The 6,346-nt window shown below is 35.3% G+C and overlaps 1 non-coding gene across 1 annotated transcript; it reads right to left on the bottom strand.

Annotated features, from left to right (window-relative positions):
* Nucleotides 1-5,696: 5,696 nt before the first annotated feature.
* On the bottom strand, nt 5,697-5,824 carry LOC124527432 (small nucleolar RNA SNORA18). Its single transcript, XR_006965881.1, has one exon. It is a non-coding gene; the product is annotated as a small nucleolar RNA SNORA18 (small nucleolar RNA).
* Nucleotides 5,825-6,346: the final 522 nt, after the last annotated feature.

The raw sequence follows: 6,346 nt of genomic DNA, 5'->3' as shown, positions 1-6,346 counted from the left end.
GGGAAGCTTCTACAGATGACCGGTTTGAAGGATAGAGCAGCCAAAATACAACAGTAGAGTGCACACAGCACATTCTGGAGACACTCCCTGAAGTTTCAGGCCCTGGGAAGTACTTGACCTCTTCCTCATAAAACCATTACATTCAGGAGCAGGAGATATAGCCGTTTTTTTTTTTTGTTTGTTTTTTTGTTTTTTTAACCCACAGAAGAAGGCAGAAACTTAGACAAAATGAGAAAACAGAGGAATTTATCCCAAATGAAAGAATAAGATAAAGTCACAGCCAGAGATCTAAGTGAAACAGATACAAGTAACATGCCTGATGAAGAATTTAAAACAGCAAAGGTAAGGATATTGGGCTTGGCAAAAGAATGGAAGATATCAGTGAGACCCTTATCACAGAGATGAAACAGTTAAAAAAAGAAACAGAGATGAAGAATACAATAAACAAGATTGAAAACAGGTTGATGCAATGAACAGCAGACTGGAAGAAGCAGAGGAATGAATCAGTGATGTAGAAGACAAAATAATGGAAAAATAATGAAGATGAATAAAAGAGGGAGGAATTGTACAACATGAGAATAAACTTAAGGAACTCAGTGACTCTATCCAATGTAATAACATTCATATAATAGGAGTCCCAGAAGAAGAAGAGAGAGAAAAGGGGAAAAAATTTATTTCAAGAAATCATAGCAGAAAACTTCCATAAACTGGGTAAGGAAATAGACATCCAGATCCAGGACCCACAGAGAACTCCCATCAAAATAAACAAAAGTAAGCCAACACCAAGACACAGTGTAATTAAATTTGGAAAATATAATGATAAAAAATATTCAAAGCAGCAAAAGAAGTTCTTAATTTATAAGGGAAAAGTCATAAGGCTAGGTGGAGATTTCTTAATAGAAACTTGGCAAGCCAGAAGGAAGTGGCATCATATATTCTAAGTGCTGAATGGGAAAAATCTGCAGCCAAGAATACTCTATCCAGCAAGGTATCATTTAGAATAGAAGGAGAGATAAAGACATTCCCTGACAAACAAAAACTAAGGGAGTTCATGACCAACAAATTAGGCCTGCAAGAAATACTAAGGGGACTCGTTGAGTGCAAAGGAGAGACTAAAAGTGACAAAGACAAGAAAGGATCAGAGAAAATTCACAGAAAAAGTGACAAAACAAGTAATAAAATGGTAATAAATACATATCTATCAATCATTACTTTGAATGTAAATGAACTAAATATTCCAATGAAAAGACGTAGGGTGTCAGAAGTGATTAAAAAAGAAAAAAACAACAACCATCTATATGCGGCCTACAGAGACTCATTTTAGACCTAAAGTCACCTGCAGATTGAAAGTGAGGGGATGCAGGAGTGCCTGGGTGACTTAGTTGGGTAAACATCTGACTCTTGATTTCAGCTCAGGTCATGATCTTGCAATTTATGAGTTGAAGCCTCATATTGGACTCTGCACTGACAGTGAGGATTCTGCTTGACATTCTCCCTCTCCCTCCTTCTCTTTGCCCTTCCTGCATGCTCTTTCTCTCTCTCAAACTGAATAAATTAAACTGAAAAAAAGTCTGTTAAAACAAAAGGTGAGGGGGTAAAAAAACATTTATCAAAAAAATGAAAGTCAAAAAAATCCAGAGTAGCAATACTTATATCAGAGAAACTGGAGTTTAAAACAAATACTAACAAGAGACAGAAAAGGGTACTATATAATAACAAAAAGGAAAATTCAAAAAGAAGATATAATAATTGTAAATATTTATACACTTAACATGAAGCACCAAAATATATAAAACAATAACAAACTAAAAGAACTAATTAATAATAACGCATTAATAGTAGGGGACTTTAACACCCCACTTACATCAACAGACATGTCATCTAAACAGAAAATAAACAAGGAAACAATGGCTTTGAATGACACACTGGAATAGATGGACTTAACAGATATATTCAGAACATTCCCATACTAAAGCAGTAGAATACACATTCTTTTCAAGTGCACATGGAACATTCTCCAGAATAGATCACATATTAGGCCATAAAACAGGCCTCAACAAATACAAAGAGATTGAAATCATACCATGCATGTTTTCTGATCACATGCCATGAAACAAGAAGTCAACCACAAAGAGAAATTTGGAAAGATCACAAATACATGCAGGTTAAACAACATGCTACTAAACAATGAATGGGTCAACCAGGAAATCAAAGAAGAAATAAAAAAATACATGGAAACAAATGAAAATGAACACAACAGTCCAAAACTTTTGGGATGCAGCAAAAGTGGTCCTAAAGAGTAAAGTGTATAGGAATGCAGGCCCACCTGAAGAAGCAAGAAAAATATCAAATAAACAACCTAAACTTACATGTAAAGAAGCTAGAAAAAGAACAATAAATGAAGCCTAAAGCCTGCAGAAGGCAGGAAATAGAAAAGATTAGAGCAGAAATAATTTATACAGAAACTAAAAAAAAAAAAATTGAATATCAATGAAATCAGACATTTAAAAAAGAGTTAATACCTACTCTTATCAAACTATTCCAAAAAATAAAAAAAGGAAGGAAAACTTCCAAATTCATTCTATGAGGCCAGAATTACCTGATACCGGATAGACTCTACTCAAAAACAAAAACAAAAACAAAAAAAACTTCAAGCCAATACCCATGATAAACATGGATGCAAGAATTATCAGTAAAATACTAGCAAACAGAATCCAACAATACATTAAAAAATTATTCACCACGAACAAGTGGAATTTGTTCCTGGGTTGCAAGGGTGGTTCAATATTCACAAATCAATCAGTGTGATATACCACATTAATAAAAGAAAGATTAAGAATCATATGATCATTTCAATAAATGCAGAAAAAGTATCTAACAAAGTACTATGTTCATTCATGGTAAAAACTTTAAACAAAGTAGGTTTAGAGGGAACACACCCCAAAATTACAAAGGCCCTATATGCAAAACTCACAGCTAATATCATCCTCAATGGGGAAAAACTGACAGCTTTTCCTCTAAGGTTAGGAATAAAACAGAGATGTCTACTCTCACCACTGTTATTTAATAGAGTCCTGGAAGTCCTAGCCTCAGCAATCAAACATCAAAAGGAAATAAAAGGCATCCACATCAGCAAGGAAGTGCTTAAACTTTCACTATTTGCAGATTACATGATACTCAGTATAGAAGACCCAAAAGACTCCACCAAGAAAATGCTAGAATTGACAAATTAATTCAGTGAAGTAGCAGGATACAAAATCAACAGCAATCTGTTGCATTTCTATACACAAATAATGAAGCAGTGGAAAGAGAAATTAAGGAATCAATCCCGTTTACAATTTCACCTCCCCCAAATAAAATATATCTGGGAATAAACTTAACCAAAGAGGTGAAAAGGTCTGTACTCTGACAACTATAAAACACTAATGAAAGAAATTGAAGATCATACAGGTAAAGAATGGAAAGACATTCCATGCTCATGGATTGTAAGAACAAATATTGTTAAAATGTCTTTTCTACCCAAAGCAATCTACACATTTAATGCAATCCCTATTAAAATACCACCAGCATTTTTCACAGAGATAGAAGAAACAATCTTAAAATTTATATGGAATCACAAAAGACCCTAAAAGCCAAAGCAACCTTGAAAAAGAAAAGAAAAGCTGGAGGCATCACAATTCCAGACTTCAAGTTACATTACAAAGTGGTAATGATCAAAACGGTATGGTATTGGGACAAAAATAGACATATAGATCAATAGAACAGAATAGAAAACCCATAAATGAACCCACAACTATATGGCTAATAAATCTTTGACAGAGCAGGAAAGAATATCCAATGGGAAAAAGACAGTCTCTTCAACAGAGGGTGTTGAGAAAACTGGACTACTTTCATACACCATACACAAAACTAAATTCAAAATGAGTGAGTGACGTAAATGTGAGACCTGAAGCCATAAAATTCCTAGAAAAGAACACAGGCAGTAACTTCTTTGACATTGGCTGTAGTAAGTTCTTTCTAGATATGCCTCCCAAGGCAAGGGAAACAAAATAAAAAACTAGCAGGACTACATCAAAATAAAAAGCTTCTGCACAGCAAAGAGAGTAGTCAATAAAACTAAAATACAATGTACTGAATGGGAGGAGATATTTGCAAATGATATATCTGATAAAGGGTTAGTATCAAATATACATAAAGAACTTATAAAGCTCAACATTAAAAACAGAAATAATCCAACTAAAAATGGGCAGATATATGCATCAATGTCAAAAAAACTAGAATGTATTAGGCTAAGCAAAATAAGTCAGTCACAGAAAGACAAATATCATGTGATTTCATTCATATGCAGAATTTAAGAAACAAAATAGATGAACATAGGGAAAGAGAAGGAAAAATAAGATAAAAACAGAGGGAGGCAAACCATAAGATACTCAAACAGAGAACAAACTGAGGGTTTCTGGAGGGGTGTTGGGTGGGGGGAAGGGCTGTGATGGGCATTAAGGAGGGCACTTGTTGGAATGAGCACTGGGTGTTATATGTAAGTGATACATCACTAAATTCTACTCCTGAAACTTTCATTACGCTATATGTTATCTAACTTGCATTTAAATCAATCAACCAATCAATCAGTCAATCAAACTGCAGTAAAAGTAAAAATGGACAGAAGATATAATAGAAAATTTCCAAAGAAGACATACAGATTGCTAACGGACACATGACAAGATGCCCAACATCACTGATTATCGGATAAATGTAAATGAAAACTACAATAAGGTATCACCCCAAACCCGTGAGAATGGCTAAAATCAACAACAGGTATTGGCGAGGATGTGGAGAAAGGGAGCCTTCTTAAACTCTTGGTAAGAATGCATTTAGTAAGCTACTCTGGAAAACAGTATGCAGCTTCCTCAAAAAGTTAAAAATAGAACTATCCTAAAATCCAGCAATTGCACTGCTAGGTATTTACCCAAAGAAATAAAAAAATACTAATCCAAAGGAATATACATGCACCCCAATGCTTATAGCAGTATTATCTAAAAATAGCCAAATTATGGAAACAGCTTAAGTGCCCATCATTGATGAATGGATAAAGAAGGTTGGTAAATATTCAATGGAATATTTACTCAGCCATAAAGAAGAATGAAATCTTTCCATTTGCAATGATATGGATGGAGTTAGTATTATGCTAAGTGAAATAAGTCAGAGGAAGACAAATGCCATATGATTCCTCTGATATGTGGAATTTAAGGAACAAAAGAAATGAGTAAAAGAAAACAAAAGAGAAAGACTGGTAAACTAAGAAACAGACTCTTAACTCTAGAGAACAAACTGATGGTTATCAGAGGGGAGGTGAGTGAGGTGATGGGTTAAATAGTTGATGAGGATTAAAGAGTACTCTTGTGATGAGCACAGGTGTTGTATAGAAGTATTGAATCACTCTAGTGTACATCTGAAACTAATATAGGAATATTACACTTTATGTTAACTAACTTGAATTTAAATAAAGAAAATAACACTTCTTAATCCACAGTGGTCATGTCAGTTAATCCACACTTCTTTTACTTGGGTTTCTTTGATCTCTACTTGAATATGGACATACTCTCAAAAATTCTCCACCTATAAACTCTGGGATCCAGTTTCTTCAAGAAATGTATTTTAGGGCCATGCTTAGGGTCAGAGTGGATGGATCTGTCTGGTTCTGTATTATAGTTCTTTCTCACAGATTTAAACACAATTCTGTGAGTAAAGCAAACCACATATTTACTGTGAGGTATTTCCAATGATATGGGTCTATAGAAAAAACCCCATTGGGCTGCACCTCAAGTGGAGTGAGGTTGTTATTGTTGTTTGTACTTGCACATAAAAGTGTCCCGATAGATATACCTGAGGATTTGGCTTAGGGATGGCCCCATGAAGCTCAATTGTGTATGTTATGAGACTATCTCTGTGTCATGAGTGGTATCTTCCTGCTCTGAATCAGAAATTCTGGAGGTGAAACCCAGAAGCCTATGCTTTAAATTTTTTTTTTCAACGTTTATTTATTTTTGGGACAGAGAGAGACAGAGCATGAATGGGGGAGGGGCAGAGAGAGAGGGAGACACAGAATCGGAAACAGGCTCCAGGCTCTGAGCCATCAGCCCAGAGCCCGACGTGGGGCTCGAACTCACGGACCGCGAGATCGTGACCTGGCTGAAGTCGGACGCTTAACCGACTGCGCCACCCAGGCGCCCCTAGAAGCCTATGCTTTAATAAGTCAGGTGATTGTGTTTGTGATTGTGTTTGAAGATCACTGAACTAAGTATTTTAAGCAGATGTGTAATTTGTAAACTCTTGTGTTTTCTTAGGA

This window comes from Lynx rufus, unplaced genomic scaffold, assembly GCF_022079265.1.
Source record: "Lynx rufus isolate CCGP_SWC_20201006 ecotype Redwood Valley unplaced genomic scaffold, mLynRuf1.p SCAF_5, whole genome shotgun sequence".
Lineage (NCBI taxonomy): Eukaryota > Metazoa > Chordata > Mammalia > Carnivora > Felidae > Lynx > Lynx rufus.
The sequence above is the reverse complement of the archived record's forward strand: the minus strand, read 5'-3'. Positions and strand labels throughout refer to the sequence as shown.